Here is a 22,466-nt window from a genome sequence, read left to right as displayed (position 1 = left end):
ACCAGCAACCGCCATCTTACGATACCTACAGATGATTTGATATCGGATCTTTAAAAGGGGAGAAATCTATTTTTCCCATCTTCCTTCATCCACGGGCTCCCCCTGGCCTTTTGCCACCAAGATCTGGACCTGGGGTTAATGCCATGGGTGCTATATTTCAAATACATTATTAGTTAAATAGACTTTTTGTTGACCGTCTTAAGATCCTAACCACAATTTATATCATTGTTTCCATGGGGAAAAACGTGTTCCAAGTTCCAAACAGCTGACATAAAAACAAATTCAAAACAGCTTGTTTGTACCTTGAAGATTGTCTTTATTTTTTTCGTGTTTTTACTACTGAAAGCAAGTTGGTACCCAGAAGTCATTAATGGCCCTAGAGTATAGTACATCCACAGCCGGAAATTGTGGGCTGGACTGTTTTTGACCTCCAGTTAAGAAAGGCTTTTTCTGGATTTGGGTCCTGTACAGAGCATTCTTCCCAGGGGGGGGGGTTCTTTATTAATTTATTTTTAAGGGCATCGATCGAAACCGCAGATTTACAGATGTGTGTGTGTGTGCTATGTCAAAGAAAACAGGATAATCATATTTAAGACTACTAAGTGATTTTCCTTCGTTACTTTCTTCGTGCGATCACAGCAAAACCTCAGAAGAGTGGCATCTCTCCAAAACTCTTATTATTTCCCTCCAGAGATCTAGCTAGCTCAAAAGGAGACAGCGATTGCACTAACTGAATAGATCCCCACTGCAGCAAAAACGCACCAGAATATTGCCAAGTGCTTTTCTGCAGGAAAACTCAGGTAATAAACTGAATTTTGAGCTGGCTGTGTCCAGACGTCACTCTGTGATTCCGAACAATAGTCGGGGCAGGTCAAGACGATGAGGTTAAGATACACAGCACGGAAGAAAGGGAAGGAAGGGCATAAAAGTTCTGTGAGTCTCGGGAACATAAAACAGTCCGTTATGGGCAGCGAAATTCTCATGACCCCAAAGCTGAACTTTGTAAATAGGGTTGGCATCAAACACTTGCCTGGAGAAAATGAAGAGGGAAAGAAAGGAGAGGGGGTTGGGGAAGAAGAAGAAAAAGAAGAAGAGGAAGAGAAAGAGGAAGAAGAAAAAGGAGGAGGAGGAGGAGGAGAAAAAGAAAAAGAAGACCCTTATTCTTGACTAGATTGTATCAGGATGAATGATGGCAAGATGGACCCACCATCCCTGGCCCCATTTCTTGGAGAGGCTATTTCTAGTACGTCGGGGTTATAAGCTCCTTAACAGGTGAGGAGAAAATAGAATGCATGATTAAAGTCATAAGCTTAAGTTTTGGTGGATTTGACCCTCAGTTCAACTAACTTCCTCAGTTTTAGTCGATTTTATTTTGGACACTCTATTTTTGCATTTCTTTACTTTAAAACCAGAGGTAGCACGTGTCTCTTTTAACTATTAGGAAAACTGAAAGCCCAGTGCTCCAAAGGACCGTGCATTCGGACAGCAAATGTCAAGGTCTGACCCACAGTTGGTATACAAAATTAATATTAGACAGATATAATTATTATGGTTGTTATTATTACAGGGTTATTGCTAATTGAAATTATAAGAATGCATCTCCTCTGTCTGAACCGAAAGCTTAGCTATTTCTATTTTTTTTTTTTAGTATAAAAAATGGTTCATTTTGGCGTACAGCAGGAAATAACTTATATTGCCCTGCTATGGCTTAGAGTTGGGAGTTATAACCTATGTCTTCGTTTAGTACTAAAATAGAGGTTTTCCTCAAATGGCGTAGAACTAATTTTCTAATATAATTACATGGGTTTTGTCAAATTCCATTTAAACTCAATCTACTACTGGTCGTGCTGAGAGGGACGGTGATAATGGGACCCAGTGCAAATGAATATCTGAGAAATTTGTCATAGGGACGTGAGCTTAGGATCTGTTTGACTTGTTCTCATTTCTTCCCTATGTAAATGTGACTTAGAGACTTCTATTTCGGGGCCGAATGCCTCTCTCTGCTTTCCAACCATGTAATAGTTAAATTCCTCAGAGATCAATAACTTCTCAGAGATTTCTGTATGATAAAATTCACAAGTCCCAGCCAGTAACACTCTGGCTTGCAACATATTTTCTACAATTAATATTAGAGACTCTTCTTTTGTAGAATAGCATGGATATTGGGGAATGTTAGGCGTACACTGTTAACCCACAACCTACAAAGTGTGACACTGTTTCTGTGTGAGGTATGTCACAGAATTAAGTGATATACGATACAAAAGAAAAGGGGGCATGCATCAAGTTTTAGTCGTGCCGGTCACTGAATGGAAGATAATAGAATTTTTTGTTGGGACAGTTGGGAGTAGGGAGTGTTTACTCAGAGGGTAACCTACGTTTTGGAGGTTTTGGAGTTGAAAGTCCGAGCTGTGTTACTTAATAACTATGTAAGTTTTGGCAAGTTAATTAACCATTAACTCTCTGTGCTGTAGGTTTCCTCATCTATAAAATGCAGGTAACATTAATAATGTCAGTGCCTACAACACAAGACTGATGTGAAATTTAAATGGAGTTGACAGAAAAATAGATGATATACAGTCCCTCGACATTTATGAATATCAACTGTTGACATTTATCAAGATTATTTTCAATAATTTCAAGACAATATATTCCAACCTTAACCAGCCTCTTACTCAAAAAACTTGATAAACCTCTTACACCTATCATCTTTAATAATATTTTCTGTTGGACAAAAGGGATTTCTTCTTCTTACTCTTTTCATTTCATTCTTTTCATTATTCTTGTCCCTGGTTTACCTGCTGGTATTGTTTGTGTTTTCCCCCCTTCTCTTGGGACTTCCTTGAAGTTTTTGTCGTCATTATGTTTTTATTCAGCTAAGTGACTTATTAGCCTTTTTTGAAGAATTAACTCATTTCAAGTTAGATTCAAAATTCAGCCACAAGATTATGTGCCCATTTCCCCCCAAATGTTGTAACTTGATCATCATAAAATTATACCTGACTTCCCAGCTCCCCTTTGACCTTGTGACAAAAATACTGTTCTACCTCCTGGTTCACAGGGGCCTGCTAATTCCCTACCAAGTTTTTGTATAGCAGACTTCCGTGTTGTTGCTTTTTGGAAACACCAACAAGCCTAATAAAAACATGCAAATATGTACTTTACGTCCCCTGTTTTCTCTCCTGTTTGTTTGTTTTTGTGTTTTAGTAGAGAACTATCTTTCCACTCTTCTGGTGTAAATCCTTCTTTATCTCCGCCATTCCAGACCATCCTAATTTTTCCAGAGATATTCAGTCACTTTTGTTTTGTAGAAGTTTTCTACTAGTGTTTATCACTTTCTTTATTTTAATATTATCTCTCTTTTTTTTCCCCATTGGTTTTTCCTTTCCCCTTACAAACAAACAAGCCTAGTAGAAGTTTGTCGAACCAATGAATAAATGCATGAATGCATGTTAAGGAGTCATCGCTTCTCTTAGTCACTTATTTGCAGAAATCCATTAAAGAATACAACATGAGGGGCGCCTGGGGGGCTCAGTGGGTTAAGCATCTGCCTTTGGCTCAGGTCATGATCTCAGAGTCCTGGGATCGAGCCCCACCTAGGGCTCTCTGCTCAGCAGGGAGCCTGCTTCCCCCTCTCTCTCTCTGCCTGCCTCTCTGCCTACTTGTGATCTCTCTCTCTGTCAAATAAATAAATAAAATCTTAGAAATTCTACATGGAGATGCCTATTAGTTAATGATGTCATATTCTTTTTTTTTTTAAGATTTTCAGGAATTTCTCTGAGGTATAAGAATATTTGCCTATTGGGGCGCCTGGGTGGCTCAGTGGGTTAAGCCGCTGCCTTCGGCTCAGGTCATGATCTCAGGGTCCTGGGATCGAGTCCCACATCGGGCTCTCTGCTCAGCAGGGAGCCTGCTTCCCTCTCTCTCTCTACCTGCCTCTCCATCTACTTGTGATTTCTCTCTGTCAAATAAATACATAAAATCTTTAAAAAATGCCAACTATTAAAAAAAAAAGAATATTTGCCTATCATTCCATTTATTCATTAACTACTTGGTCTAATTCTGAAACTCCAGAGTTCGTTCTGCTCTTCAGAAATTTCCCAAACACCTGGGAATTCACGAATTTAAAATCCAAGTTTGACATTTGTGGTCTGAGGGTTTTAGGAAGGCTTCTCATTTCCACAGACAGCTTGAAAGACCTAATCACTGTGAAAGTGGAATGAGACTGGAAATTCTTCCCTTCTTAAATGAAATGCAAGAACAAGCCTTTGGGAAGACCCAGCAAGCTCTTTTGGGAAGATACCTCTTTACACTTATGCTAAGTGTTACATAGTGTGTTTCTGTTTTCTGGATGTTTATTTATTTATTTAATGCATTTATTTACTTATTTATTTTTTAAGATTTTATTAATTTATTTGTCAGAGAGAGAGCAAGCAGAAGCTGGGGTGCAGGCAGAGGTAGAAGCAGGCTCCCTGCTGAGGACCCCTGGGATCATGACCTGAACTGAAGGCTGACGCTTAACCCACTGAGCTACCCAGGCGTCCCTATTTATTCACTTTTAGAGCAGTGTTAGGTTCACAGCCAAATTGAGAGGGAGGTATGGAGATCTCCTAGAATACCCTGTCCCCACCTGTGCATAGGCTCTCCTATTATCATCATCCCCCACTAGAGTAGCACATTTGTTACAGTTAATGAACCTACACTGACCCATCACAGTCACCCAGAGTCCATAGTTCATGTTACCGTTCACTCTCAGTGTTGTACATGTTGTGGGTTTGGACAAGTGTGTAATGACATGTATCCATCATTATGGTATCACACAGAATAATTTCACTGCCTCTGTGCTCTGCCCATTTATTCCCCCAACCCAAAGCTTTGACAACCACTGATCTTTTTTACCATCTCCATCATTTCCCATTCTCGGGAATGTCTAATAGTTGGAATCATACAGCCTGTTTTGGCTTGGCGTGTACTGAACCCTTTCACTCTGTTTTCTTTCCTCTATTTTATTTTATTTTATTTTATTTTATTGCCTCTGATCACTTCAGTTCTGCAACTTAATCAGCATCTCCTGCTATTCTGATTAACCTTGTTTTATCTCACCTGCTCCTGAGTTTTTAAGCAATCTATGCAGACTTTCACAGAGAGAGACCCTCTTAGATGTTAACAAATCAGAATCACTCCAGTCCTGCCATCCAGTGATGGTCTTTACAAACATGTCTGTATATTTCATTTTTTTATTCTAAGTATAATCCGTGTATGTGTGTATCAACAAAACTCGCTAATAATATGTAATGGGAAGTTTGCTTGTTTCATATCCCCCATTTGTCCCCTTGCCTCCTAAATAATGCCCAGCTGACTCATTCTTAAAACACATTTTGTCGCCCTCGACCCGCAAGGACGACAAGAAGCCCCAGTTCAGATGTATCATCTCTCTCTTTATTTCCGCAAGTCTACACACTTATATACGTTTACATGACCAATCAGCGAGCAGGGTGACCAATAAGGGGCCAAGCAATGGGGAGAGCCAATGAGAGTCCTGTTACTATGCTGATTAAATTTGAAACAGCCAATGACTATGTCCTCCTTTAGGCGAGCTTCACCAGAAAGTTCGTTGTTTACTTGCAGCGTATTTTGCTGGCAGTGAGCCAAGCGCCATCTTGTAATGGCGGGGACTTTCCCGGCCGGAGGCGGTCCCCGACAACATTTATCTGTATTTACAACAGAACCATGCATTACATCATTCTTTTATGTCGTTCCTTCAGCATCCTTATCAACCTTCCCATCCCCAAGATGCATTAAGCATCCGTACTCTGGGGTACCAAAGTATCCTTGTATTTGTATATCCAAGTACATGTCACACTCATTGTAAGTCTCTTATGTGTTTATCTCTTCAGTGGCACACTAAACTCAACAATCCATTTGTTTTTGTTGTTGAAATCTTGAATAATATGTGTTCATGATCAATTAAATCTATGTCTCAAAGCCTTTCTATGTGTATCAAAGGAAGTACATCAATGAACACATATTTCCTAAGAATCTACTGTATAATTAACCTGATGGTAAGTGCTGTATATCATACAAAAGAAATAATGGCTATGTTAAATACAAACAGAGGTGGGGAGAAAGAAGTTCTGGAATCAGAAGGCGTAGTGATTTGGTGCAAATATTGTCTCGGGTGACATGAATAAATTCTTTTATTCTGCACGTTACAGATGAGGAAATTGAGCTTAATGTGTGCCTCACAAAACTATTTTGAGAATTCCCAAAATGAGTGCTTTCACAATGTGAGATCGAATGCTAAGAAGTACTAATATTATTACTGTAATTTAATAAGACAATACATTTACAATTCAAAGAATGAAGCATCAAACACCTACAGTTCTTATTGATGGTGTCAAACTTCAACTTGTCCTTCTCTCAGTCTTTCTCAAACTTGTAAATAAAAGCTAGCAATAGGATTCCATCCTGATTTATTACATGATATATATTCATACTTTCCAGAAACCTTGATAGTATTTCTTACCGAATTGGATCTCCGGCAAAAACAAAGATGTTGCTTGAAAAAAAAACAAAAACTAAAACAAAACAACATCGTTGATGAGGTTATTTTTAAAAAGAAGGGATTTGTCTGCAAAGAGAGCACGAAGACAAAAAAGTAAATAAATAAAAAGTACATAATTTGATTTTAAAGTCTTAACACTTAGATTAGATTACTGAAGCCCAAGGAACTACTGCATACTTCCAGAAATCTCTGGAAGACATATTTCCAGAGTAATGTACAGCGTTAGCCTGATGTTGGCAAAATCTCCAGACTAACCCTTTGGTGACCAAATAGATCTCTAGAAAAGTTCGTATGAATCCTACTTATTTAGTATGTAACTTAGCATTTTCACAACAGATTTTTTTTTCACAACAGATTTTAGTTGACTTCTTCTTAATATTTGATCCTCAAAAATATAGAACACGTTCCAGTTAACTATTCTTTAGCACTAAGTGTGTTCTCAATAAAACCCAAACAGAAATCACATTTTAAAAGAGATCATTAAAATATATATTCATACATATTCAAAATACAACATGCACATTCCATTACATGGTTTTTCACTGGTTTATGCAACCTTCCGTGTTTCCCTCTTCTGATAAAATTCAACATTCCCTTGTAATTCAGGAATTCTCAGTGATAAAGTTCTGCTTTAATTAGAATTGAGATTTGTAAAGAAAGAGACTGAGCACAGGAAGTTATTAGAATAACAACATGACAGCTGGAAAAGTTTCAAATGGACTGATAGGACATATTAATGGATCCCAAATGTTTTTATTTTTTCTTCAATTTCTGTGTTTCCATATGAAAGCTAGAGAGACTCGTTTAAGCTGAAGCATTATCTCATTAGAGCAGATAAAACAAACTTTTTAAAAATGACAAAATGTAAGAAAAAATATTTTTGAAATATAATATTTTGATAAAAATCTTTCTTTTCCTGGCTGGTTCATATTAATTGTTTACACTCATTGACTCCCACTCCATTTTGTGCGTGTAAACAGTATCAAAAAATGTTTTTGATAGTTTATGGTATAATTATATATTCAGTTAAGTAGAATTGAATCAAAGCAGAGTAAAAAATTACTCAAGAGACTGGTCTCATGATTATACAATGCCATGTTAATAATATTCAATTTCTCACTTTATTTGTTGTATGTTGCTATTACTATTAACAGGCATTACTAATATAATTATTAGTTAACATTTTCTTGAGCATTTGCTACTGTCAATAATGCTAAGGGAATTAACAAAAATTATCTTATTTAATTCTTTTAACACTATATGAGGCAGTTACTATCATCCCAGTTTTAGATTCACAGAGGATAAGTAACTTGCTTAAATTCTCATAACTGTAAGAAATTACATTGGGAATTAAACTCCTGTCTATCCAAACTATGCCCCATCATGTCTTAGAAATATACTTGCACACAGGACAGTTATATACGCTAGCTACCTTTGGCAGAAACAAACACAAGGAACTTACTCCAAGTTCTTATTACTCACTTTGCTCATAAACACTCATCAAGCTCTTAGTTAAGAGATTTTGGGGTTTTTTGTTTTTGTTTTTGTTTTTTGGGTTTTTTTTTTTTTTGCATTTTCAAATGCAAAATGCATTTTGCATTTTCATCACAGTTGCTTTTTAATTTGTATTTGCTCTTTTAAATATCTGACCACTTACCATGCATAGTTGCAGCTGTCCTAGGATGAATATTAGTTTAAAATTTGATACTAAATTCCCATCCATGATTGTCTGTGTATCTGTGCCCTCCCTCTCCCGGACCACCCCCACCCCCACGGTGGTAAACAAGTTATTAAAAAGAAACAAAATGTTTTTAAGCATTGGGCAATAGGTGGTTCAGGGAACTACCTTAAGAGAAGGTAAACACATTCCCTGGTGTTTTGCCTGGGGACATGTTCAGACTTCCTGGCAGGGCAAGTTGAAGGACAGGTAGAGAAGAGAGGTCTCTGAGCTGATGACATAGAGATAAGAATTTAGGATGGCTGAGATAACTGGATTTGCCAAGCAGACCCTAGAAAATGAGGGGTTGCCTCAGAGGAGGGTCCAGAAGTCTACGTGAGGATTTACGGGGAGCTCTCTGCCAAGACAATATGTGGGGACACAAGGCAAGCAACTGGGAGGTACAGCAGAAATTGCTTCCCACGGAGATGAAAAACCGCGATACCAAAGGTTTTTCAACAACAGGAAATGGAATTTTGGCCCAGTAAACCTGGAGAAACCTCTCTGAGAAACTCAAGCATTCAGGTAAAAAGAGCCCAGAAAAGTCACAGCTTAGTGATAAGGGCTACCTTTTAAAAGAAAGTCCCTGCCCTAGGTCTTAGTTCAAAAGTGAAATCATGAAGTCCTCAGAAATAGTAAAACTAAGCCTTGGGAGAATGGAAGGATCTGCCAGTAATTTAACTTGCCTAGAAGGGGAAAAAAATAAATAAAAATAAAAACAAAACCAAAAAAATGCCCCCATTATTTTATGAAAGAAGGCATAATCCAGACTCTTCCTAACATATCACCATATTCTGCAGATTATAATAAAAATTGCTACAAATGTGGGGCACCTGGGTGGCGCTTTGGGGCTTTTCTGACGTCATTTGCACAAATCTTCGCCATCTTTTATATTCATTCCTTGAATGAATTCCTTTTTTTTTTTTTTTAAACCAATCATTTTATTAATTCATCTATGACAGAGGACATCAGAATATACAAAAGAAGTTTTTTCCAATAGGGAAAATAAATGGTGTGGGAGAGCTGAACAGGCACATGCAAAAGAATGAAACTGGACCACTATCTTACACCATATACACAAATAAACTCAAATTGGATTAAAAACATGAATATGAGACCTGACACCATAAAATTTTTAATATAAAATAGAGGCAGTAATCTCTTAGACCCTGGCCTTAGCAATATTTCTCTATACTTGTCTCCTCAGGCACAGCAAACAAAAGCAAAATTAAACTATTGGGACTACACCAATGTCAAAAGCTTTGTCACAGTGAAGGAAACAATGAAACAAAAAAAGCATCCTACTGAGTGGGAGGAGATATTTGCAACTGATGCATTTGATAAGGGGATTAACATCCCAAATATATTAAGAATTTACACATTTTAACACCAAAAAAAAAAAAAAATCTAATTACAAATAGGAAGAGTTGGACTCTCGGTTTCAGGTCAGGTCATGATCTCAATGTTGTGAGATCACGCCCTGCATCAAGGTTCCCTGCTCAGCTTGGAGTCAGCTTGAGAGCCTCTCCCTCTCCTTCTGCACGCCCGTACCCCACCCATGCTCTCTCTTTCTCTCAAATAAATACGCAAATCTTTAAAAAAAATATTACTAGAAATGTGAAAGTGCAGGAAATGTGAACAAAAAGATGTTGTCAATGTAAATGAATCACACAATATCCTAGGGGCTGTAAGTCAACAGATGGAATCTTTCCAAACTTCAGGATGCCAAGGAAGAACAATTCTAATGAAGCAACAGATGAAAGATCTCAGCAGAGAAACTCAAACTACAACAAAGTGGGAATTGGGGGATTTTGCTATCTAAAAGGAAAAACAAAATGAGCTCTGAGTGGCTTAAGAATGGTGTGGAGACTGACTACAGATGTGTTAGCAAACCTAAGGACACATCGGTAGAAAATGCTTAAAAGCATTTGGAAGAAACAGAAAGAAACAAGGTTGAAGAAGAAAATGAATACTCAGTGGCCTGTGCAAAAATAAAAACTAGTCTTACACACAAGTGACTGGAAACCAAATTAGGAAGGAGAAAAAGAAAGGGCAGGAAAAAAAAAAATATATATATATATGTATGTATAAATATATAAAATATAAAATTATAAAAAATCAAAACTAGTCTTACACACAAGTGACTGGAAACCAATTTAGGATGGAGAAAAAGAGAGGGCAGAAAAAAATATATAAAATATGATATTAAAGGTGTATTACAGGTATATATATTTGGAAGAAATTTCCCACCCTCAGGAGAAAAAATGTCAAGTTACATATCTAAGGAGTTCAGTGTACACCGAGTAGAATAAATACCAAGAGAAACATACCTTGGTGTATCACAATCTTACTACTCAAAACTAAGACAAAGAGAAATTTAAAAACCTGCCAAAGGAAAAGAAAAATTACCTCTAGGGAAATTTGATTTTATTATATGACATCAACCGATTTCTCGATGTCAAAAGACACTAGACTGAAAAGAAAAAAAAAAAAAAGACACTAGAAAACAATCAAACAATGTCTTTCAAGTGGCAGGGGGGGAAGCTGACCTAGAATTCTGCATTCAGTGAAAATCTCCTTCAAAATTGGTGGTGAAATTAAGACAATTCCATTCAAACAATGGCAGAGAAAATTAATCGCCACCCGTGTCTTATGAACGTGGAAAGTATTTCTTCGGAGTGAAGAAAAATATCATTTGGTGGAAACAGTCACAAGGGAAATATACTCTCTTCAGAAACCCACAATAGGATACGGCAAGAATCATCAGGCTCTGTCTGGGAGCCAAATCCAGCAGATCAGTTTGTGTAAATTTATTGGAACGGAGCCACACCTACTCATTTGCATACTGTCTAGGACACTTTTGTGCTGCAAATGCAGAGCTGAGTTGTGAGAGATGCTATCTGGCACTTTACAGGAAAAGAAATTGCCAAGTCTTATCATAGAGAATAAGAAGCGGAAACCATGATAAAAGGTTTGTCCAAGGACAAAGGACAATATAATAGAGCACGAATTGATGCATTGAGGAAACCCAGGGTTTAAAAAAAAAAAAAAAAAGAGCCATTTGGAGATTTTCACCAAGGAAGTGAGAGATTGAAAAAGTGAAAATTGTATGAGTCTTAACTAAAAAGCGACTAGCCTGAGTCTATGCATCTGGTAGGACAGAAGAGTTGGCGAATGGTTCTTTGATGCCATCTGGGGTTAGAGTCAAGATGTGGTATAAAAAAGTTAGGATTCTGGGGATTTTATCCGTTTTTCAATTTACTTCAAGGCAAATGGAATTTTGAATTGTGTTCGCCATGTCTATACAGACTAAATAAATAAATAAAGGATTTGTGGATGGTTTATCCCGTGTTCCACTTCTTAAAGAATGATTTCCGTAAGGCATTATTTCTTAAAAAGCATTCTGTCACAGAGTGGAGATTTGTGGCGAAATTGGTCTATCAGACTTGGAGAGCACAGGTGGGACTTCAGGGAAATTAACAGCACCCATAAGGACCTGTTGATAAATTTGAGTTCAGGCTTTTGCATCCCTTATAGTCTCTTTCCTTTCTCTCTCTGCACATCTGTGACACTGGAGTTTGGCCCAGAGGAAGAACACACAGTTGAGATAAAGAGACCTGTGCCAAGAAAGCCGCATATTCGGATCTGATGGGACGCAGATGCACATCTGTGCTGAGAAAAGAAAGCCAAGGGTGATATCCTTCAACGTTGAAATAACTATGCAGAGTTCTACCCTTGTAAAAAGCTCCTTTTTTTTTTTTTTTTTTTTTTTTTTGCTCTGAGCTTTTCACTTAAAGAAGCAACATCTCTCTCTCTCTGTGAGACACTTAAAGGTTATCTGCGCACTCCTTCCGCAGGTGTGCGTTTGTTTCTTGCTTGGGTTTACCCATTCAAAGGCGCATGCAAAGCTCCTATTATTTGTATCCATATTTAAAGTGGGTTTGACAGTCAGATTTTTGCACTGACAGGCTCACAATAAAAATCATGTACTGTTACGAGTTTTCGAGGCAGAATTATTTCATAACAATTATCTTCAAATCTCCAATGTTCTGTGTGCTCCAAACCAATTGTCTTTATATTAATAATTAAGTCGAAGTGACAGTGGATGACAGCTGCAATTGGTTTCGTTTGTGAAGCAAGCACGGCTTTCACTATCACCATGGAATCATTCTGGCTGGGTGTCAGAATATTTAAGCCATTGAATGTAACCAAATTGGTAGTCAGACAAGGTGCACATTTTCAGGCAAACACACATTTGTGTGTGTGTGTGTGTGTGCGTGCATGCATGTGTAACATAATACATAGACTCACCAAACCCCGGGAGCTTTAGCAAGATTTATAAAGTAAAGAGCTACAAAGTATTTGATAGATACAAAGGTATTTCTTATGTAACAGTTTTGTTCCCATGTTGTCTCTTAAAGCCAAGGGTTGGCCAAAATTTTCTGTAAAAGACTAGATAGAATTTTTGGCTTGGAAACCGTATGGTCTCTGGCCCAACTATTCAGCTCTGCTATTAGGGTGTGAAAGCAGCCATAGACAATCCGTTCATGAATAGGCGTAGCTCTGGTCCAATAAAACTGTATTTACAAATACAGGCAGCAGGGAGAGTTTGGTCCATAGGCTGCTTTAAACTGTTATTCAACATATTTTATTTGGAGCATAGAACATACCTTTTTAATTTCAGTTATTCCCTTTCTGACTATTAAAATTACAGATAGTTACTAGAGATGAGGAAGGAGAAAATGTGGTTTAAAAATAGAAATTTGGTGGTGTTTTATGATATCAAACAATCCAAAATGTATTTTATATAGATGGAGCAGGTGATATTTATATGGCATGTAACCAATGACCTCCATGTAATTTATCTTGTTGGATTCCAGTAACAATATTGTGAGTTACAGAGGACAGGTTGGATTTTTAAAGCCCATAAAGCTTAAAGAGGTTAAAGGGCTCACCCAGTGTCAGAAATGCTAAATGTAGAATCGAGATTTTGAACTTTCCGTCTGGGTACCAAAACTTTTATTTGGGCAGCAAGCCATGTGGGGGACCTGATTTTAGGTGGTCATTTTGATTGACTAGAAGTGGTCTGAATTCAGCCCCTGATGTGCAATTCCTGTTAGAAGTGAAAAAAAAAAAAAAGGTAAATATTTTCTGTATTATTAGATTAGTGAAGATAGCAAGAATGAATAGGAAAAAATAGAAACAAGATTCAAATACTCATTTTTTCCCCTTAATAACAGCATTTCTCTGCCTGCTTTATAGAGGTAATTACCCCAGTGATCTTTTTCGCTTCTCTTGGAAACAACACCTTAATAGCCTTTTATGCAGGACTGTCACTTCAAAAAGAGACTCTAAAACGATTCACTCCTAGCCAGCTGGCATTGGAAGGATCTGTTATGTACGCTTTCAGCTTCTGTACAATTTTACTGTTACAACTTTTATTCCATAAAAAGCTCAAAAAAGAGATAAACCACTGCTTTCGGATTTTTGATAGAGACATGGAGCCATCAGTGCAAGAAACCACACTCATGGATTATGTCCGTAGCTCTCCTAAGAATGAATCACCTTATCATATTACCTTCTAACTTTCATCTGTATTGATGGTTTTTCTCCAATAAGAGCAAAATGTTTTGGAGAAACTGTCTGAATATCTTTACCACATTGGTCTAAGATCACAGGGTTTACAATTTCCATCCTTACTTTTTTTTTTTTTTTTCTTAAATGGCTCTCTTAGAGAAAACCAAGTTGAACTATTTCACAGTTGTATGTATATAAAACATCTGAGAATGTCGGCCATGTATGAAGGCTTTCCTGATGCTAAAGCAACATAAATATTAAGATTAAAGCTTCTCATTGATATAAAGTTATGCCTTGTGTAGGGAAGGAAAGGTGGTCGGGGACACAGCTCTTCATACTCCAAAAATTGGATTGCCAAAGTATAAAGTGAAAAGGCAATCTGACAGATACAAGTATCTGTTTTCCTAGACAAAGTAATTCAAGGGTGAGAGGTAGAGTTGGGGCAAGGGTAGACATCTGATAGTGACCTTATTCCCCCCAATTTCCAGGAAGAGGCACAGTCACTCTCTTCTTGGCTGTCAAGAATGATGCCTTTCAATGAAGCAATGTTCATTTCTCGATCTATTTCAGAGTAGATGGTGGTACCCTAACTTGAGCCACTGACAATCTCAACAATCGAGATTTCACGCAAGTGGCCATGGGGAAGTGGCTTTCTGGTCTTTCAAAGGGCATGCGTTATTTTTGGCGTCATTCGCTGTCTATCAAAAGTTACAAACAGCGCCTGCAAAGCAGTGCCATTTGAAGTTCATTTTCCTTCTTTTATTGAATTCTTATCAGCAAGATACCAAGGTAATTACAGTAATAACATCACTACACAGAGAGAAAGAGAGAGAGACAGAGAGAAGACCTTTGAGGCATTCCAAATTATTTTCAAAAAGTAGAGTGTACCTAAGCTAGTCAAGAATTAGATCTGTCAGTGCCAGCCAGCACCAGGAAAAAGAAAAAAAATCTTCGCACGTAAAAATCATCACGGGTTCCAGTCTCTATGGGTAGGGTGCGGGGGCAAGGGATGCGGGGGTGGGGTGGGAGAGGGGAGGTTGTCCACTGGAACCAATACAGAGTACCACAGCATGAGTTGGGAAAGTTCTTTAACAAAAGGCTGTCAGATATGATTTACAGAGCTGGCCTCTATTGGGTAAGCCTCACTGAGCACTCTGAATTCGAGCTTTCTACACTGGCAGACTTTTCCATAACCCAACAAAGACCTAGAGTTATAGGCAGTTCATAAAAGTGATGTCTTTTGTTTAGATCTAACAGGGTCTCTCAACAGGGGAGGCAGAAGCAATGAAGTGAAAAATATAATATGAAATCAATTTCCCTTCTCACACGACCCGGAGAATAAGAAAAGATTCTTGTTTGCCTGGGGCTGCAAAAAACCCAAATGTCTTCTGGGTGGTTGGAACAGAAGACCTAGAGAATTTAAGAATATTTTTAGCTTAATTAGATTAAGCATTTCATTTTGAGACAGATTGAGAGCATTTCATCAGTTGGTTTCGGGATCACAGGAGTCTGAGTGAGATCGTTTTTCCAGATATAGGGTGAGGGAGTTTGGGAGAGAGGTTGTGCTTAATGAGATCCACTTTCGGGTGGGGGGAATCATGTCTTAGTGGGTAAAGAAAGGGAACACCAAACTATGTTCCAGGACTGACTTTAACCACTTAGATGATTTTCGAACATGGTGATGTAGGTGAGTTTTTCGCCCAGCAGAGATGGGTGGAAACATTCTGAACTACATTTAATGGCTTATTCACCGTGCTATGCCTGAGGACGTGGTACAATTCTGCATGTAGCTAGAACCATGGTGATGTTTGAAAACATGCATAGCATAAAAAACATCTTACTAGTTTCATGAATAGAATACATCACACAAATAAGGAAGCATTGCTTGTTCAGAGATGGTTGAGGTCTAAAAGTTATGTCTGATTTTGGTATATAATAGGAAGCACTTTACTTAAACTGTGCACTCTAGAACTCTCCGTAGTGTGATTCTGGCCCTGCAGGTACAAATATATATTTCTCTATATTTTTTCTACAACATATTCCTTACAAGTTGTAAATTAGTCTGGACCAGTCCATTTGAGCTTATTTGGGACATTAGATTTTTTTTCAAGTGATATTTGATTCAGTAGTATAGGTAATATCATCCACTTTTTACCCAGGGTGTAGAAGGGAAAAAAAAAAATTATTTATTTGTTTATTTATTTATTTATATTTATTTTAAAAAAAGGGAGAGAGAAAAGGGGAAGGGGCAGAGGGAGAAAGAGAATCTTAAGCAGTTTCCACGACAAGCATGGAGCCTGATGGGGGCTCAATCTCATAACCCTGCAATCATGACCTGAGCTGAAATCAAAGATTGGACACTTAACCGACTGAGCCACCCAGGCACCCCTGGAAAGATAATTCTTAACATTATGAAACAGAGTACCTGAGCATCAGAGTATCAGTTTGAGTTCTCCAAGAACAGACATCAAAATGGAATTAGATATGAGCACATTCATTGGAGAAATACCTTTGAAGGATAAAATGAAGGAGGTAAGGAGAAGGCAGATAGAGGTCTGACGTCTTTGAAAGGAGAGAGGGAAGGATGGAAGAGAAGGAGGGAGGGAAGAAGGGGGTCGAGGAAGGGAGGGCAGGAGGGACCCCACACTGCAGGAGAGCTCTGACAAAGTCTTGGCTAGGCTGATGGGGAGCTCCAGAAGAAAGACCATTTGTAGGAAGAATCCTTCATTCAAAAGGAGGGGTGCCTGGGTGGCTCAGTGGGTTAAAGCCTCTGCCTTCGCCTCAGGTCATGATCCCAAGGTCCTGGGATCGAGCCCCGCATCGGGCTTTCTGCTCAGCGGGGAGCCTGTTTCCTCCTCTCTCTCTCTTTCTCTCTCTCTCTGCCTGCCTCTGCCTGCTTGTGATCTCTGTCTGTCAAATAAATAAATAAAATCTTTTTTTTTTTTAAAAAAAAGGAAAGTCTGAGCTCTAATACCCCAAATGTGCTCTAATACCTGGGATAAGCCCAGAGGGAACATGTCCTCCATCCCAAGACATCCCAAGACACCATCCCAAGCAGCTGGAGGGGTGCCTGGGTGGCTCAGTGGGTTGGGGCCTCTGCCTTCGGCTCAGGTCATGGTCCCGGGTCCTGGGATCGAGCCCCACATTGGGCTCTCTGCTCGGCCGGAGGCCTGCTTCCTCCTCTCTCTCTGCCTGCCTCTCTGCCTGTTTGTGATCTCTGTCTGTCAAATAAACAAAACAAACAAAATCTTAAAAAGAAAAAAAAAAAAAAAGAAACCCAAGCAGCTGGAGGCTATCAACCATCCATATTTCTCTCAATAAATTCTTTCCTGAGGGACAGTCTAAGTCCTATCCTCCATGGTTGTCACAACTTAGCAATCTCACTTGTAGAATACCGAAATGGTAAACATGAAAAGAAATGACACATGTAATCATCTTGCAAGAAGGATCCCAACCTATTCGAGTCTAACATAGATAAGACAGGTACTAACCATTCAAGACCAACTCATGAAAAGAAAATCTAAAATTGAAATAATTTCATCCATCAGTTGTCTTTCTTAACATAGGAAAAGAATGTTAAATTCAGCATTCGCAGCCGTAACCCTTGGATCATCTCCAAGCATATCAGAGTTCAGTGGGGTCATGCTTTCATAAATAGTAGGATAGGTTATGCATGTCATGATTTAAATTCATGATTTAAAACATTGAAACATAGATGGCGTGCCAGTGGTACCCTGATGGTTGTGCCCCTTGAGGAGGGAACAATCCAGAACAAAAATAAAAAGAAACGTGTCCTCACCACCTCTTTATTCCTCTTTTACTTGCTGATCTTTTGCTAGCTGTGCACATTCTCTGGAGTTGCCTTTTATTTTGTTCTGTTTCCTGCTGCTAAGGATGGACTGGAGCAACGCCTCTCAACAAGGCTCTCTCCGAAAGTGTTTCTCCTTCAGATGCCACAATTTCATCTTAAGTGTCATTCATTATCAGCCCTTTTCTCAGATCCAGATGAAGGAGTTGAACACATAATGGGATTCAAGAGGACCGAACACAAAAGAGCCGTCTAGCTTCTTGCCAACGATGGGGGTCTATTCCAGGGGCACAAGGAAAGGCGGGGGTAACCTACGCGGGGGGCCCAGAATTCTAACTCTGGGCTTATCGTGTGTTTCGTGGAGGAGCAGACCCATAGCTCCGATTTATTTGGGATATCTCCCCCTCCAACCCCGCTCTGGAGATACCTCCCCCCACCCCACCCCCAACACACCACCCCTTCTTCTTTCTTGTAAAAGAGAACGTGTCCTGCTCCATTTGTCCCAAGAAATGTGGAGCTCGGGGATGAGTCTGGGCAGATCGTTTTATCTGTTCTATCTGGTTTTTCTATCTGATGGTTCTATCTGACCTCTAACCGCTTTATCTTGACTGCAACTTTGGCCTCATTTCCTTGACCAATCAAAAGCTGCCATGCTAGCAGGGTTCCTTTCTCATGGTGCTCCTGGGATAAGTCAGAGCTGCCTCGTACATAAAGAACCTCTTGGGGCTGCTTTCCACAGAAGAGGGCAATTAGAATTTTATGGACTCTCCAGTACAAGTGTTAATGTTTGATAAAACCTAACTATGTTACTCCTTGCACTTAACTGCATTTAACCATTGTTTCAATGCCTATAACTCTAAGAGCCATGCTTGCCTTGCAATCACAGAGCTGGGACTGGCTTCCACGCACGCTGTATGTTTCTCTGCAAGAGTCCAGACTCATTCACCGACCATTGGCTACCCGCCCTGGACTAATCATTGCACTTCTTGTAACCAAAGTGAACCTTATCTTCGGATCTTGTCATGGACTTTAACTTCTGTTTCTAGCTCACGATCATGACTTTTTTAATGACAACTTGGCTCTCAATTCAGGTTGCTGTGTGACTACTTAGGACATCAAATTCTTTGCAGCTCATATGCGGCTCAGCACCATGAAAAGTAAGGGTGTAAGGCTGTGTCTGCCAATAACAGAAGCCCAATAAAGTTAATTATTTCTCCGCTAGGCACTTTGCTGGTACCCTGAACACATGGAACCGATTATCAAGCCCTGCAATGTTGTTAAATAAAATGTGCAAAAAAGAAAATACAATTATTGCTAAAGTAAAAACATACCACCAGGGGTTATTAAAAAAAAGCAAGATGTTTTACATTTTAAGGATGTTTTGCTGCTACATGTGTGTGTTTGGTGAAAAACGATTAGCTCCAAGACACTCCAATGCCAGTGTTAAACTTTTCCTTCTGCTCCATTGTCTTCTAGTCGCTTGAAATAAATGGAAGCAGACTTTCTCATTCTGCAGGAAGATAATTTTTTTTTTAAATTAAAGGCATATTTTGGCAACTTTGGAATATAGACTACCTACTTAAAACATTTATTTTATACTATAACTGGGGTGATTCTTTAATAAGAACCTATTTATGTCTGTCAGACCTCTGGGCAGGTCTAAATTGCTATGAACTCAATTTACTCACAAATGGATATCATCACTAAAGTAACTGCATTCTGGTATAGAATATAAATTACTTTTGTACATGGAGTGGGAGGGGAACCTTACAATCCTCTTTTAGCTATGCTTAAAAGAACCATGGAAATTTAATAAATACAATGTGTTTACAAGATATAGTGCCATAATCAGCTTCTTTAACTTTCAAATTTTTCCATTTCTCACCCAAATTTAACATAGTATTATATTGCCTAAATGTAATGCAATTACATTTACACTGACCACTTTTCATTTTAAATTGCTTTTCCCGTATTGCAAATGACTGTGATGGTAAGATATCTGGCAGACACACACTAAAGATTATAAAAGAATGTTTTACAAGATTTGAATTTTGTGTGCATGCCCTCTAAATAACCAAACGTATACATTTCAGTACAACACTGTTTTAACCCATTTGACATTAAAGACTGATTCATAAATTAGCCCAAAACACCCGAGGATCAGAAAAATAAAAACCATTTTGGATTTTAATATCTGTGGCTTCCATTAAACCAAAGATTTTTTTTTTTTTCCTTTTTTGGTCAAGTGTCAAAAGTCAAGTGAACTGACATTAAAACACATCTGAGTAAACAGATCTGGACTCTTGCTTCATAATTGTCCTGCAAAACCAAGTATTGTGTTGACATTATGTTTCCACGTGTGGGTCTTGGACAAGGAAGACACACCCATGTCCGTACAATACTTGATTTTGCTGAATTTCCCACATCTTGTTATGAATCACCAGAATGATGAAAATTGAGAAGTGACTGGAATTTCCAAAACGAACATCTGCGGTTCAAGATTTTCTATTTCACTTTCATTACACATGGGGTCTAGTAGGTTCACCAAAATCTTACACTTTCTAGATGTAACATTTTTCAGCCAGTCATTAGTTTTGTACTCTGCTTACTCCATGGCTTTCTTATATTTTAAAAGAGTGATTGGGCAGGTGAGACTCTTAAAATGAACAGAAACGGGTCTCTTTTTCCAGTGGACAGAATCAGGAGGCCAAATCTTCATAGATCACTGAAGACAACATCCTTTGGGGCCACACTGCACAGCATTCTAGCTACATTTCACTGGAGAAGCATTTCATGTTTTAAAGGAGTCTGGCTGCTTCTCCTCTGTTTTTACCCTCAGAATCAATGAGATGTGATCACACTCCAATCACAATTTTAATAAGAACTTCTGGTGAAATCTGAGCTTCATTTTTTTTTTTTTTTGTACCATTCTTTCTAGCTTAGGGAATATTTGATTAGAGAAGGTCAGCATTGGTTAGGTCAGAAGGAAGCAAATGGTACATTCAAGAAACTGGATTAGCCTGGAGGGGATTTACCTGGAAGCATTGTCACCCTCTTCTCCACTGAAAGCTCAGATAGAGCATTAATGACAAAATCAAGTGCCTAGCCTAGCTATGACTTCAAATTGTTAAATATAATACACTTACAGCTGCACAGTTGATTTAAATGATATAAAATATAACACTGTAGCAATTCCAAGAGGAAGTAATTTAGGGTAATGGCTTTAACTCCCCTTTACAAAAAATGCAGCTAGTTGCCAACAATTTAAAAGGGACTTTGTTACCATCAAGACAAGCCCTTCAATTTCAAGGAGATGATGACTCACTGTTGATAACCCTGATTTCTTTGCGATTTTGATGTGTGGAGGAAAAAAGATAATTTGGCTACTATTAATAGGCATCTGTGCAAAATAGAAACAGCCATTGTGAAGCATGTAGCCAGAGGCTATTTGAAAGGGAATCTGGAAGATAATTATAGGATTCCATAAATGACATAACTAGGTTTTGGCAACTTTTTAGAAAAATTTGCAGACAGATATTGTATGTTTAGTAGGTTAACTAAATCATCCAAATTACTCTTTTTATTCGTGTTACAAGTAATGTAATGTAACTACCCTATATTTTATAGATTTGGCATAGGCAACATGACTTAATATACTTTACATTCACATGTACACTCAGCTTTTCTGTTCATTTCAAGTGGGTTTAAATGAAGCTAAATTTTGAAGTTTAATGTATAAACATATGAATACTGCAGCATTAAAGAAAAACATTTTCTCTAAAAGTCATCTTTTAGAGTCATTCTACATTAGAATTTTTTTTAGCAAGCAACAATTAAATATTTAAAACTTATTATTTTATGCAAACTCCATGATTTTCCAATTCTTCACAAGGAAGCATATTTTACACATAATTTTCCTTGAAATCCTAATATTTGAAAATAAATAAACTATTATATAATTAGTATATTTATTTTATAAATTTAATGTTTATAACTTCCAATGATTACTGAATCATTCCACAGGAAGCACATTACTTTGTTAAACAAGGACATCTTTGAAATTACACCTTCGAGATTTTAATGGAAATTTTACTTACACGTCAATGTACCATTAGCTCCCGTATTTTTTTTTAAAGGATCTTATTTATTTATTTGACAGAAAGAGAGATCACAAGGAGGCAGAGAGGCAGGCAGAGAGAGAGGAGAAAGCAGGCTCCCCGCTGAGCAGAGAGCTCGATGCGAGGCTTGATCTCAGGACCCTGAGACCATGACCTGAGCCGAAGGCAGAGGCCTAACCCACTGAGCCACCCAGGTGCCCCTGCCCCCTTATTTTTATTTGGTTGCATAATATTCAGAAAACCTTGATTTATTAAACCAAGTCATATACGGTAACAGACATAACATATACGGTAACAGACTCAAATCTCTACCCTCAGATCTTAGGAAAAGTATCCTAATAGTGATATCTTATGATATTTATGTTCAGTCTACAGCCCAAATCAACATGTTCCTAAAATGCAATTTTTTGTACATAAATACTTTGTTGTAACAGTGTTAAAGAAAGTTAGCATGTAAATCATGCATATCAAAAATGCTGAATCTCATGTTTGCAGAATCATGTGCAACATCTTTCGTAGAATCTTAAGGTTCTCTGGAGCACAGCAATTTCAAAACCACAACGGTCGTTGAAGAAAAATATCAATAGTAACCATAATATTAATAATAATTTTGTCCTTAGCATTTAGAATTGATTTAATAAAAGCCCACGTGGGAATAGTTTAAGAATAAATGTTATCAGAGGT

The sequence above is a fragment of the Neovison vison genome, chromosome 5 (genome assembly GCF_020171115.1).
Source record: "Neovison vison isolate M4711 chromosome 5, ASM_NN_V1, whole genome shotgun sequence".
Classification (NCBI taxonomy): Eukaryota; Metazoa; Chordata; class Mammalia; order Carnivora; family Mustelidae; genus Neogale; species Neogale vison.
The sequence above is the reverse complement of the archived record's forward strand: the minus strand, read 5'-3'. Positions refer to the sequence as shown.